The 14,684-nt window shown below is 43.6% G+C and overlaps 1 protein-coding gene across 2 annotated transcripts in view; it reads left to right on the top strand.

The window, feature by feature from the left end:
• retreg1 (reticulophagy regulator 1) overlaps positions 1–14,684 on the top strand; it is a 106,801-nt gene that overhangs the window by 45,393 nt on the left and 46,724 nt on the right. The window lies entirely within an intron of this gene.

The raw sequence follows: 14,684 nt of genomic DNA, 5'->3' as shown, positions 1-14,684 counted from the left end.
ATTTCTTTGAACTGGTACACTTCCATTGATACCTCTATATTATTGTCCAGTCTTCCTCAGATATTATTATCCCTCCTTCCTTCTCCCATTTTCCTGTAGTGCTTTCCATTCCTACAAGTGCTTGTTAGATAGGAAAGCTTTTCCTTGTGTTGGCCATGGTTCTTTTGTCATTACCTTTGGTACATCACCAATGAAAAATGTTCCACTCTATTTATTCTACTAGACCTTTTATTAATGTCTTCTCTGAAAACGTCTCTTAAATCTTTTTTAAGAAAAACAAATTTTCTAGCCAGTCAATATAATTGAAGTCCTTCGTCCTGGAAACCATTCTACAATATTTCTTCTGCACCTTCTTTATAGCCTTCCAATTCTTCCTGTGGGATTGTTGGGAAGAATTGGGCACATAATTCCAGTTATGGCTGAGCTTTGCTTTATAGAGGCCCAACATTGCTCTTTACTTTTCTATTCCATTCACCTGTTTTCAAGCTAGGTTACCATATGCTTCAGTAATCACAATCTTAAACAAATATTCAATTAAAAAAATATGTGGACACATTTACTCCAGGTTTTTCTGTTTTTGTAGTCCTTTAGATTGTGCCTTTTAGATTTTATTGCTTTTCCTTTTTCCCCAACAATGACTCTCTTCCTGCATCTGCACTGTTAAAAAAGTAACCTCTTCTTTCCCTATGCATCTTCCTCATCATGCCATGATCAGATGGTAATGTTAGTAGCAGATATAGTACGAGCCACTATATTTATAGAATTGGCATTTAGCTACACTGTTCTACCACTGTTTAACTTTCTCTGCCTATTAACTAACTCTTTGTTAGATATAAAGACCATGAACTGCATTTTTGTTCAGTAAAACAAATGCAATATATTTACCAAGTCAAAAGTTTGCTTACCTGCACCACCCCCCACCCCGATCCCTTTCCTTTTAATGTTGATAGTTGTATCCGTATCTACTATTGACACAGTTTGTGGCAACTCCTTGTATTATTCTCCAATGGTGTCAAATTTCATCTACTTTTGCCACAATGGTAACTCAGAGGCATTTTTGAATAATGAATGCATTGATCACAGATGTTGTAATAATGTTGAAATCTGGGATGGTTTATGAGATAGTATGATCATTAAACTCAGGAGATTCTACAGATGCTGGAAATCCAGAGTAACGCACACAAAAAGCTGGAGGAACTCAGCAGGTCATGCAGCATCTATAGAAAGTAATAAACAGTCTACTTTTTGGGCTGAGACTCTTCATTAGTTCATCAAACTAAATGATAGCTAGTTCTTTGGAGTGATGCAGCTGATATCAAGAAAATACCTCTGAAGAGACCACTGTCTGTTCCAGGCATTGATGATACAGTCTTGTACTGCTTTGTCTCACCCTGAGCAAAGGTATTCATGGACATCTCTTTGATAGGTAACAATGTGGATGGTATTAAGATGACAATGCTGATTTATATTCTAACAACTTTCCCATGTTGGGCCATCAGCTGAAGGAATGACCTTGTGAAGTGTGGATTACTGCAGTGTTATGATACCCTCAACACCTAAGCCAATAGTGGAACCAGAGGTTAGATAGTGAAAGTCAGAGAGTCCAGTATACTATTTGTGCTGCATTAGATAAAGTGAACCCTTGATATCAGCTGCTGTCCAATGCTAAGAGGTTATTTTGCGCAAATCTTGCAGCCCAACCTCTCCAAAATGGTAATGAAGGCCAGCTACAAGTCCCAATTTATGGACATGGAGCTGGCCATCACTGCCACACTGGAAATGTTGGGCTTCAAGATTTGCGTAAAGTAACTTATTATGTTTTGTAGGCTTTTGCATTGGTTTTCTGGAAGTTTGTATAATGCATCAAGAGTCTCCATGTGCATGCTCAATAGTTGTCATCTGATTGCTACAAAATAGAATTGGTGCAAAACTTCACCCTCTTGGGAGCTGGCACATGAGCTATATTTTCCCCTGGTCTGGCTGCTATCCAGTAGTGTCTGGTGACTGTGTGGATTCCATCTGTTAAATGTGAGAGTCACATGGAGGAGTGGTGTGTTGTTATTTTCCTCTTCGTCATGTATTAGTCATGGTGCCAGAGCCAGGCTGAGTATCGGGGTATTTTAGATGAATAAATGTTATGGTCATGATGAAGGGAGAGGGGAAGTAGAAGGTAATTGAAACACCTAATTGTTTAAGTCTGAAAAGATTGGGGAATATAAGGCAAACTGGAAACACAAGAAAATCTGCAGATGCTGGAAATCCAATGCACCACATACAAAATGCTGGAGGAACTCTGCAGGTTAGGCAGCATCAATGGAAAAGCATTAACAGTCGACATTTTGGGCCGAAACCCTTTATCAGGACTGGAGAGGAAGGGGGAAAAAGTCAGAAAAAGAAGATGGAGGGAGGAGAGGAAAAAGTACAAGGTGGCAGGTGATAAGTGAAACTGGGAGCAGGTGGGGGTGAAATAAAGAGCCGGGAAGTTGATTGGTGAAAGAGATGAGGGCTGTAGAAGGGGGAATCTGACAGGAGAGGACAAAAAACCTTGGAAGAAAGGGAAGAGGGAGGAACACCAGAGGGAGATGATGTGCAGGTAAGTAGAAAAGGTGTGAGAGGGAAACAAGAATAGGAAAATGGTGAAGGGGGGTATATACTGGAAGTTTCAGAAATCGATGTTCATGCCATCAGGCTGGAGGCTTCCTAGAGGAAATATAAAGTGTTGCTCCTCCAACCTGAGTGTGGCCTCATTGTGGCAGTAGAGGAGGTCGTGGAATGACATTGGAATGGAAATGGAAAGTAGAATTGAAATTGATGCCACTGGAAAATCTGGTTTTTGAGGTGGACAGAGCGAAGTACTCGATGAAGTAGTATCCCAGTCTACATCGGGTATCACTGATATACAGGAGGCCACACCGGGAGAAAATGGCCATCATGCCATGTTAATGAGAAGATGGTGAAGAGCCATCTTGAATAGTCAATGTGATGTAAATACTCCCTTGATGCTGTTAATTAGGGAGTTTGAGGATTGAGACCCAATGACAATGAAGGAATAGCAATATATTTCCATGTCTGAATGGAGGTTGACAGATGAAACTTAAAGGTGCTGGGGTTCCTTTGTGTCTTCTGCCTTTGTCATCCTTGGTGGGAGAGATCATGGATTTAGGAGGCGCCTGTAGATTAGGTCAGGTCGGGTGGAGATTTTTACGTGTTGAGGTACAAGTACAATGAAAAATTTGCTTGCATGGCAGTTCAGACAACACACAGAGAACATACATTATACATAAATTATACTAGCCAGTTTAGAGCAAGGAATTGGAATTCATGTTGTAGATACAGTGGCATGCAAAATTTTGGGGCCACCGGTCAAAAATTCTGTTACTGTGAATAGTTAGGTGAGTAGAAGATGCACTGATCTCCAAAAGTCATAAAGTTAAAGATGAAACATTCTTTTCAACATTTTAAGCAAGATTAGTGTATTATTTTTGTTTCGTACAATTTTAGAGTGAAAAAAAGGAAAGGAGCACCATGCAAAAGTTTGGGCACCCCAAGAGATTTGAGCTCTCAGATAACTTTTACCAAGGTCTCAGACTTTATATAACTTGTTAGGTCTATGGCTGGTTCACAGTCATCGTTAGGAAAGGCCAGGTGATGCAAATTTCAAAGCTTTATAAATACCCTGACTCCTCAAACCTTGTCCCAACAATCAGCAGCCATGGGCTCCTCTAAGCAGCTGCCTAGCACTCTGAAAATTAAAATAAATGATGCCCACAAAGCAGGAGAAGGCTATAAGAAGATAACGAAGTGTTTTCAGGTAGCCGTTTCCTCAGTTCGTAATGTAATTAAGAAATGGCAGTTAATAGGAACGGTGGAGGTCGTCTGGAAGACCAAGAAAACTTTTTGTGAGAACTGCTCGTAGGATTGTTAGAAAGGCAAATCAAAACCCCCGTTTGACTGCAAAGGACCTTCAGGAAGAGTTAGCAGACTCTGGAGTGGTGGTGCAGCGACACCTGCACAAATATGACCTTCATGGAAGGGTCATCAGAAGAAAACCTTTCCTGCATCCTTACCACAAAATTCAGCATCAGAAGTTTGCAAAGGAACATCTAAACAAGCCTGATGCATTTTGGAAACAAGTCCTGTGGACTGATGAAGTTAAAATAGAACTTTTTGGCTGTAATGAGCAAAGGTATGTTTGGAGAAAAATGGGTGCAGAATTTCATGAAAAGAACTCCTCTCCAACTGTTAAGCACGGGGGTGGATCAATCATGCTTTGGGCTTGTGTTGCAGCCAGTGGCATAGGGAACATTTCACTGGTAGAGGGGAGAATGAATTCAATTAAATACCAGCAAATTCTGGAAGCAAACATCACACTGTCTGTGAAAAAGCTGAAGATGAAAAGAGGATGGCTTCGGGCCGGCTGGTGGCGCAATGACATCGGCGCTGGACCTGGGAGCGGAGGTTCCTGGGTTCGAAACCAGTCGAGTCCACTCCCGAGTACGCTTTCCATCTGTGCCGGGTTGAGTGTCGAGGTAGCAACTCGACCTCATAAAGTAAAAGGGAAAAAGACTGTGAAAGTGTCTGTGTGAGGAGTGGCGTGCCACACAGTCTCTCTCTCGCTCTGCGCCTTGTAAAAGCCATGACAAAGACATCATCACGGACGCACACGCACACGCACACAGATGTGCACACACAGACTTAGGTGCATGCAGGCACACGCAAAAAAAAAAGAAAAGAGGATGGCTTCTACAACAGGATAATGATCCTAAACATATCTCAAAATCCACAATGGACTACCTCAAGAGGTGCAAGCTGAAGGTTTTGCCACGGCCCTCACAGTCCCCCGACCTAAACATCTCTGAAAATCTGTGGATAGACCTCAAAAGAGCAGTGCATGCAAGACGGCCCAAGAACCTCACAGAACTAGAAGCCCTTTGCAAGGAAGAATGGGCGAAAATCCTCCAAACAAGAATTGAAAGACTCTTAGCTGGCTACAAAAAGCCTTTACAAGCAGTGATACTTGCCAAAGGGGGTGTACTAACCATGCAGGGTGCCCAAACTTTTGCTTCGGGCCCTTTTCCTTTTTTGTTATTTTGAAACTGTAAAAGATGGAAATAAAAAAGTAACCTTGCTTAAAATATTAAAGAAATGTGTCATCTTTAACTTTATGCCTTTTGGAAATCAGGTCATCTTTTACTCTCTTAGCTATTCACAGTAACAGAAATTTTGACCGGGGTGCCCAATCTTTTGCATGCCACTGTATATACTGCAGTCATTGTGTGTCAATGATAAAGAAATATATGTTAGGGTAATAGATGTCAGCCCATCAAGCAGGCTACTTTGCCTGGATTATGTCAACCTTCTAAGTTATTGGCTCTGCAATGGAAGGTTAAATTGAGAGTATTTGACTTGACACTTGACATTTGTAGGCCACAGCAAGATAATGAGGCATTTAAAAGTGAGTTTCACACCACAGGATACCCAATCTCTTACTGGCCTTTATGACCACAATATTTGTGTGGCTGAACCAGTGAGTTTCTAGTCAATCATCAAGAGTGGGGCTCTTAGAAATTGACATTGAATATCAAGTGCAGGTGAATAGGATATCTCTTGTTGGAGGTGGTCACTGCTTGAGATTTTTGTACGCAAATAATGGTTGTCACTTAACAGTCTGTGCTTAAATGTTAGCTAGGTCTTGCAGCAGGAAGTCATGCTAGCTTCATTTGCTAGCAGTTGTGAATTTAATTGGACATTGCAGCTACCAAGAAATATCCCAACTCTGACCTTAGAATGGAAGGGAGGTCTTTGATGAATGAGCTGAAGATGGTTTGGTCTAGGATACGATTTTCTGCAGCTGTAACAATTGACTGTCAACAATCATAACCATGTTCTTCGAGATACAAAGTTACTATTGAACTCTTTTTTTCCCTTTTATGCCTATTGACTTTACCCAGGCTCATTGATAAAAAAAAGTGCAAGAACATAAGGAGCACAGGTGAACTTTTTGACCCCTCAAGCTAGTACTGTCATTCAGTGAGAACATGGCTGATATACCACATCAGCAGCATTTTTCTGCCCCATTCACCTACCCACTGATTCCTGTAATGTCCAGAAATCTGTCAGTCTCAGTTTTGAATGCAATTTGCGGCTGAATCGTTTCAGTGAAGACATTCCCTTCAATCCAGAATGGATCACCCCTTATTCTGGACTCCTCAGCTGGGGAAGCATCTTCCCCCACATCTACCCTGCTGAGCTCTAAGTGTTTTCTGTATTTAATATGGTGACCACTCATTCTTCTAGCTTACTAGATCTGTCTAAATTATCATGCGACCTTTCATCCCGGGAGCCAGTCTGGTGAATATTTTTGAGTATATAATTTTCTAGACTAGAAGTGTGTACAACACTTACCAGATACAGTGTCATTATAACTGCTGTAAGATATGTTTACTGCTGTCCTCAAATAGTCTTGCAAAAAAGGCTAGTATGCTACTCCACTTGCAAATTGCTAGCTGCACCTGAATGTTAGCTTTCAGCAGTTTGAGTACAAGGGTGCTTGGGTCTCTTTGAACATCAAAATTTCCTAGAACAACAAAACAGAATGCTGGAGGAATTCAGTGGGTGTGGAAAGAAATGGACAGTCAGCATTTTACATCATTACCCTTCATCTTGTCACGTGACCAGCTATAATGAATATATAATTGAGTCAAGTTTATAAACAAACATAAACATTTATTAAACTCTGCTCAACAATAGCGAAAAGAATTCAAACGACTAACTTAACTGGAAGTTAACTGCTATATGGCAACTCTGTAACAGTTCTTAAAGTGGTAAATTCGAACACAGTTCTTAAAATGGTAAATTCGAAAGTCCAAGTGATTTACACAGTCAATAAGGAGAGACTTCTCTGGAAACAGATTTCTTAGAAGATGTGACGTCACTGCTGATGCTGTCCAAAGGATTCATGACGAAGGAAATAAAACAGCTTAAAGGAGCTGACCTTTTCCTGGCGAATGAACACTGCAAAAATACCTTCCTGATATTACAGGGGTTATTTCAGTTGCAGGTCACTATTTCTGAACGAAGATCCAATCAGGTATCGATCCTTTATGAAACCGCGAATGACACCAACTTTACTCAATCCTTCAGGCTCCCGTACTTTAGTAAGATCTTCACTCTCCAATACTGGACTTACAATAGAAAGTAAAACTCCACTTTAAAACGAAACTGCGTCATAGACGAGTACGCAGCATAATGGAGTAGCTAAAGAATTAAACAACAAACTAAATTAACTGCGTCACAACAGGGGTTTCCCTTTATATACCTGTTGATAACGTCATCACGTGACCTCACACTGGTGGGAAAATCACATCACCCCTCCTTCAGAAGACCATTACATCATGCTCACAAGATACTCAATTACATCATGGTCATAAGACAGTCACAAGATACCCACGAGGTATGTAACAATCTAGACTCAAAGATAGAGGGGAGATTCATAGGGGACAATCTTGATTAGTTTCAAGAGGTGTATGAGAATCCTGAAAATGCTCACTCATGTAATGTACATTAATGTGGAAAACATTGCAATTAGCTCTTCATTGCTCAATATACAGAGTATTCAGGTTAATTGTGACATGTCAAAACCAATACATTTTGGCTCAATTAAGCAGCTGCCCAAATTAACCAGTGTTTTATGGAAACAACTAAAAAGGTATAAAAAAGACAAACTGAGTAACAAATTTTGTACTTAAATGAAATACACAACAAATAAGAACATTACCAATACTTTAACACAGTGTAGTGTCTAACGGCCACACGTGCTGTGATTGACACTAGTTAGAAACTGTTCAGCAACAGTCTCCTGTTCCAATTAAGTAGCATAGTGTCCCAAATAAATGAAAGAAATCTCAGCTATTTTCTGGATTAGTTTTGGTTCTTTAAGAGTTGTCCCAAATAAGGGGCTGCCTTGATTAATTGATGGCCCAATTAATCAGAATCCACTGTATTGCTAAATAATGGACATGGGATAAGTGCTTGGTTTAAGGCCACAACCATTTGTTTTGTTGTAGGATGATTAGATCATTAGGTGATTTTGTTTGGAAGAAATGTCACTGGTTGCAATGGCAGCTGTTAAAGTTGGTGACAGTAAATTACTTGCAAGCTGTGATCTTACTCCTGTATAAATAGAGAAACAATGAATTACAGGCACGCAGTGTTGCACCTGCCTTGAGAACAACAGCTAAGAAGGAACTGTTGATTTGTAAATGTAAACAAATACCACAATGTTTCATGTTCTGCACATAATATTCCCCTTAGTGGTGTTGTAGAGAGATGCACCATGGAAGCAGGCCCTTTGGCCTACCAATTCTATCAACTGTCCATTTACGTCAATGCTACAGTATGTTAATTGCATTTTTAAAATTCTCGTTGACTCCCCCCCCCACCCCCAAATTCTGCTACTCACCTACACACTGGGGACAACTTATAGTGGCCAATTAACTGACCAACTTGCATTCTTTTGGTATATGGGAGAAAACCCAAGTACATGGAAGATGTCCACATGGTCATAGAGAATGTGCAAACTCCATACTGAAAACACTTACGATCAGGATCAAAGCTGGGTCTCTGGCACAGTGAGGTAGCAACTTTACCAACTGCACTACTAAATTAAAAGTGGGAAAAATTATTTGCTTTTGAACTTTTCCAGTATTTTCATACCTTAAAGTGCAGTCACCTGTAGTTTGATTCAAAATATTTGACTCAGCACTTGGGGCTAATGTGAACAAAGAAAATTGATATAAATATTTTAAGGGATAATCACACTGACAGTAATTCTTTCCTAATAAATCCACCTATGCTCTGTCTGATGTCCTCAGCTCTTGTTAAACAGAAACTAAAAAATGAAGTTGTGCTATAGAATAAAAGGAGGTGGATTTGCCAAACTGTGGAGAGAATGGAAGATTAGCTTTTGTATTGCATAAAGTATTTGAAAATAATAACTGCTAGAAATTTATTACAGAAACTAGCTTTTAGTGTACTCTGAATTTCAAAGCTCAAGGGGTAATCGAGTAATAGTATAAGAAAGGCAGTTGGCCCCTCATGCCCAATTTAGTAAGATCAAGGGTGACCTATTAACTCAGCATTGATTTCTGTCAGTAAACTCATATACCTAGATTTCTTAATATGTAAAAATCTATTGATCCATATCCTGAGCAACACACATGAAAGTTGCTAGTGAACGCAGCAGGCCAGGCAGCATCTCTAGGAAGAGGTATGGTTGACGTTTCAGGCCGAGACCCTTCGTCAGGACTAACTGAAGGAAGAGTTAGTCCTGATTATACTTTGTATATACAAAGTATATCCTGATTATCCTTTGCAACTGAACTTCAATAGAACTCTTTGAATAGAGAATTCCAAAGATTCACCAACCACTGGATGAAGGGATTTCTTCTTATCTCTCGGCCGAATGTTGACTCTTCATTTTGAGACTATGACTCCTTGATTTAGAGACACCAACCAAGGAAAACATCAACTTACCTACCCATTTAAGCCTTCTAGAAATTTAAGGTTGTTAAATGAGAGTATATGTCATTATACTAAACATCAGAGCCATAGAGCGACACAATAGAGCACAGATGCTGGAATGTGGAGGAAAAAACAAACTGGTAGAGGAACCCAGCTGGCTTAGCAGCATCCTTGGGTGTCAGAGTAGGGGTGGGAGAGGAAGAGAGAAGGACTGGAGGTGGATCAGAAGGATAGAGAGTAAGGAACAGAGGGATTAAGATACTAGTTGCATTTCCCAAATTGCAGTCATAGACTGCACTTAATGAGTGTTTCCTGGCCATCGTCTGCCATTTTGCACTTGGGTTTAACCCTGGAGGGGATTTGTAGCCCTCTTGCACAAAGAATGTTGTTTTCCTCGAGCTTGTTCAGGATTCTCTGATCTCAGTGTGCACTTTCCTACTTTCCTCCTTTCATTGCAGCACTAAGTAGCTCCACAGTACTGTAGCTGAAAGAGTGACAGTAGTATTGGGGCAGGTTTTGTTAAGTGTCTAAAGCTTCAGTCACACAAGGAAGTCCAACTGTGAGATACTGTGAACTTAGCAGTCAAAGTTTTTGATTATTTCAACTTTCCACAAGTTCCATTAAAAGATAGAAAAATGTCTTACCCATGGAATTAGACCATCAGTTAGTCAATTTTTTATTTAATGACAGAATAATGTTCCTATTTTATTAGCTGCCAATATAGTGATCTTGCAGTCATAATGAAATAGGTGAAAAATTATATCATTTCAAAAATCCATGAAAATATTTTCAAAAAAGTTTGTAATTGTAATTAACGCAACACACATCAAAGTTACTGGTGAACGCAGCAGGCCAAGCAGCATCTCTAGGAAGAGGTGCAGTCGACGTTTCAGGCCGAGACCCTTCGTCAGGACTAACTGAAGGAAGAGTGAGTAAGGGATTTGAAAGTTGGAGGGGGAGGGGAGATCCAAAATGATAGGAGAAGACAGGAGGGGGAGGGATAGAGCCAAGAGCTGGACAGGTGATAGGCAAAAGGGGATATGAGAGGATCACGGGACAGGAGGTCCGGGAAGAAAGACAAGGGGGGGGGACCCAGAGGATGGGCAAGAGGTATATTCAGAGGGACAGAGGGAGAAAAAGGAGAGTGAGAGAAAGAATGTGTGCATAAAAATGAGTAACAGATGGGGTACGAGGGGGAGGTGGAGCCTTAGCGGAAGTTAGAGAAGTCGATATTCATGCCATCAGGTTGGAGGCTACCCAGATGGAATATAAGGTGTTGTTCCTCCAACCTGAGTGTGGCTTCATCTTTACAGTAGAGGAGGCCGTGGATAGACATGTCAGAATGGGAATGGGATGTGGAATTAAAATGTGTGGCCACTGGGAGATCCTGCTTTCTCTGGCGGACAGAGCGTACATGTTCAGCAAAGTGGTCTCCCAGTCTGCGTCGGGTCTCGCCAATATATAAAAGGCCACATCGGGAGCACCAGATGCAGTATATAACCCCAGTCGACTCACAGGTGAAGTGTTGCCTCACCTGGAAGGACTGTTTGGGGCCCTGAATGGTGGTAAGGGAGGAAGTGTAAGGGCATGTGTAGCACTTGTTCCGCTTACAAGTGTAAGTGCCAGGAGGGAGATCAGTGGGGAGGGATGGGGGGGACGTATGGACAAGGGAGTTGTGTAGGGAGCGATCCCTGTGGAATGCAGAGAAAGCGGGGGAGGGAAAGATGTGCTTAGTGGTGGGATCCCGTTGGAGGTGGCGGAAGTTACGGAGAATAATATGTTGGACCCGGAGGCTGGTGGGGTGGTAGGTGAGGACCAGGGGAACCCTATTCCTAGTGGAGTGGCGGGAGGATGGAGTGAGAGCAGAAGTACGTGAAATGGGGGAGATGCGTTTAAGAGCAGAGTTGAGAGTGGAGGAAGGGAAGCCCCTTTCTTTAAAAAAGGAAGACATCTCCCTCGTCCTAGAATGAAAAGTCTCATCCTGAGAGCAGATGCGGCAGAGACGGAGGAATTGCGAGAAGGGGATGGCGTTTTTGCAAGAGACAGGATGAGAAGAGGAATAGTCCAGATAGCTGTGAGAGTCAGTAGGCTTATAGTAGACATCAGTGGATAAGCTGTCTCCGGAGACAGAGACAGAAAGATCTAGAAAGGGGAGGGAGGTGTTGGAAATGGACCAGGTAAACTTGAGGGCAGGGTGAAAGTTGGAGGCAAAGTTAATAAAGTCAACGAGTTCTGCATGCTTGCAGGAAGCAGCGCCAATGCAGTCGTCGATGTAGCGAAGGAAAAGTGGGGGACAGATACCAGAATAGGCACGGAACATAGATTGTTCCACAAAGCCAACAAAAAGGCAGGCATAGCTAGGATCCATACGGGTGCCCATAGCTACACCTTTAGTTTGGAGGAAGTGGGAGGAGCCAAAGGAGAAATTATTAAGAGTAAGGACTAATTCCGGTAGATGGAGCAGAGTGGTGGTAGAGGGGAACTGATTAGGTCTGGAATCCAAGAAGAAGCGTAGAGCTTTGAGACCTTCCTGTGATGGGGGATGGAAGTATATAAGGACTGGACATCTATGGTGAAAATAAAGCGGTGGGGGCCAGGGAACTTAAAATCATCAAAAAGTTTAAGAGCGTGAGAAGTGTCACGAACATAGGTCAGAAGGGATTGAACAAGGAGTGATAAAACAGTGTCGAGGTATGCAGAAATGAGTTCGGTGGGGCAGGAGCAAGCTGAGACAATAGGTCGCCCAGGACAGGCAGGTTTGTGGATCTTGGGTAGGAGGTAGAAACGGGAAGTGCGGGGTGTGGGAACTATAAGGTTGGTAGCAGTGGATGGGAGATCCCCTGAGCGGATAAAGTTGGTGATGGCGTGGGAGACAATGGCCTGGTGCTCCTTAGTGGGGTCACGATCGAGGGGTAAATAAGAGGAGGTATCCGCGAGTTGTCGCTGTGCCTCGGCAAGGTAGAGGTCAGTACGCCAGACTACAACAGCAGCCCCCTTATTGGCAGGTTTAGATTAGTGCGGAGGGAGTGGAGAGCAGAGCGTTCCGAAGGAGTGAGGTTGGAATGGGGACAAGGTGCGGTGAAGTCGAGACGGTTGATGTCCCGTCGGCAGTTAGCAATAAAGAGATCCAGAGCAGGCAGAAGACCAGAGCGGGGTGTCCATGAAGAAGAGGAGGGTTGAAGACGGGAGAAGGGGTCATCGGTGGGGGTGGAAGAGTCCTTGCCGAAGAAGTAGGCTCGGAGACGGAGAAGGCGGAAGAAAAGTTCCGCATCGTGGCGAACACGGAACTCGCTGAGGTGTGGGCGAAGGGGGACAAAGGTGAGGCCCTTACTGAGAACAGAGCGTTCTGCCTCCGACAGTTGAAGGTCGGAGGGGATGGTAAAGACCCGGCACGGATGAGAGCTGGGATCAGAGGGGGGAGGGGGGAACCTGGGGGTGTCAATGGAGAGGGGAGGGTTGGGGTGAGAGGAAGATGGAGCCTCTGAGGGTCCAGGAGCTGACGGTGGGATCTGAGGGAGACAGGGTTGCAGAGTGGTGGTAGGGGAAGGGGAGACGGATCACAATAGCAGCACATAAAGACCCGGCGCAGTTAGTGGTTGCGCAATTGCTTTGAATGTTTCCATGGTCGTTGCTGGAGTCCGGGTTTTGAATATGCCCTGAGGTGTTGGAGCCGGCGAGATCAATGGCAGGGGCCGCAATCTGAAGTTCATGCCTGCTAGCGTCGGAGCTGGCAGGTTCTGGAGTCCGTAGATGTAGGATCTTGCAATCTTTGCCTACCATGAGAAAGTCAAAAAAACGGCGATTGCAGGTGTGAATCCGACGGAGAATGAAATAACGGGTAGGACCATTACAGACGGCGAAGAAAGTGTCCCGAAGGTGTGGAAGGGTCTGGGATAGGGACACCAAGTACCTCCTCATGGCGGAGAGTGTCGCCTTCAGAGCTTGACGGGAGAAGCGGCGAGAGGCAGAGTCAATAAAATGTGAGTACCTGGGATCCTCAGAAGGTCCAAATTGAGAGGCTCGGAAACGAATCCTAAAGCCAACTGGAGTAAGTTGGCGACGGAGGCACGTTCCAAGAAAGGATATATGGCTGTGATAGCGAGTCTGAGTCAAAGTGTGGTCGAAAAGTTGAAGAGCCGAAGAAATTACAGATGGGGAGCAGTGAGAGATAGTTTCACTGAACTCCCGTCGAAGAGAGGATCTAAACTTCTTCGGTGTAGGCATCACGGAAGAGGCTTCGCAGTAGTGAATTTAAACGCAAACAACAGGAATTCTGCAGATGCTGGAAATTCAAGCAACACACATCAAAGTTGCTGGTGAACGCAGCAGGCCAGGCAGCATCTGTAGGAAGAGGTGCAGTCGACGTTTCGGGCCGAGACCCTTCGTCAGGACTAACTGAAAGAAGAGCTAGTAAGCGATTTGAAAGTGGGAGGGCGAGGGGGAGATCTGAAATGATAGGAGATGACAGGAGGGGGAGGGATGGAGCCAAGAGCTGGAAAGTTGATTGGCAAAGGGGATACGAGGCTGGAGAAGGGAGGGGATCATGGGACGGGAGGCCGAGGGAGAGAGAAAAGATGGCGGCGCGACGCAGCTTGCAGCGGCCACTCCAGTGGTAATTTCTGTTATTTGTCAAGTAGGGTGCCGTGCACAATCCTGATTTGATGGAGACGATGTGAGAGCACGGAGGAACATCTGATGAAACTTCTGAAATGCCTGCTTTGCTGCCACTGCTACTGTGTGGTCCGAAATCTCCGGAGGGGAAGGCCCCGAGTCCTCGGCTTTGCTTGTTGCTCGGCGGCTGGGGCGGGGTCAAAGCGCTCGGTGCTTGGTGTCGAAGGGCTGGTCGGAGGCTCGAAGTTTTCGGATGGACTCAGAGTCCGCTGCAGTCGGGTGCTTCCAATGGTGCTGCATTGGCAAGTTTGTGGCGCTTTGAGTTTCATGGCAGGGAGGGAGAGTTTCTGCAGTCTGCGTGAGATGATGAGGCTATTGGGACTTCAAGACTTTTTTTTATCGTGCCCATGGTCTGCTCTTTATCAAATTAGGGTATTGCTTTGCACTGTTGTAACTATACGTTACAATTATGTGGTTTTGTCAGTTTTAGTCTTGGTTTGTCCTGTGTTTCTTGTGATATCATTCTGAAGGAACATTGTATCATTTTTTAA

Source organism: Mobula hypostoma, chromosome 17 (genome assembly GCF_963921235.1).
Source record: "Mobula hypostoma chromosome 17, sMobHyp1.1, whole genome shotgun sequence".
In the NCBI taxonomy this organism is placed as follows: Eukaryota; Metazoa; Chordata; class Chondrichthyes; order Myliobatiformes; family Myliobatidae; genus Mobula; species Mobula hypostoma.
Note: the sequence above shows the minus strand (reverse complement) of the source record. Positions and strands in the feature narration are given on the sequence as shown.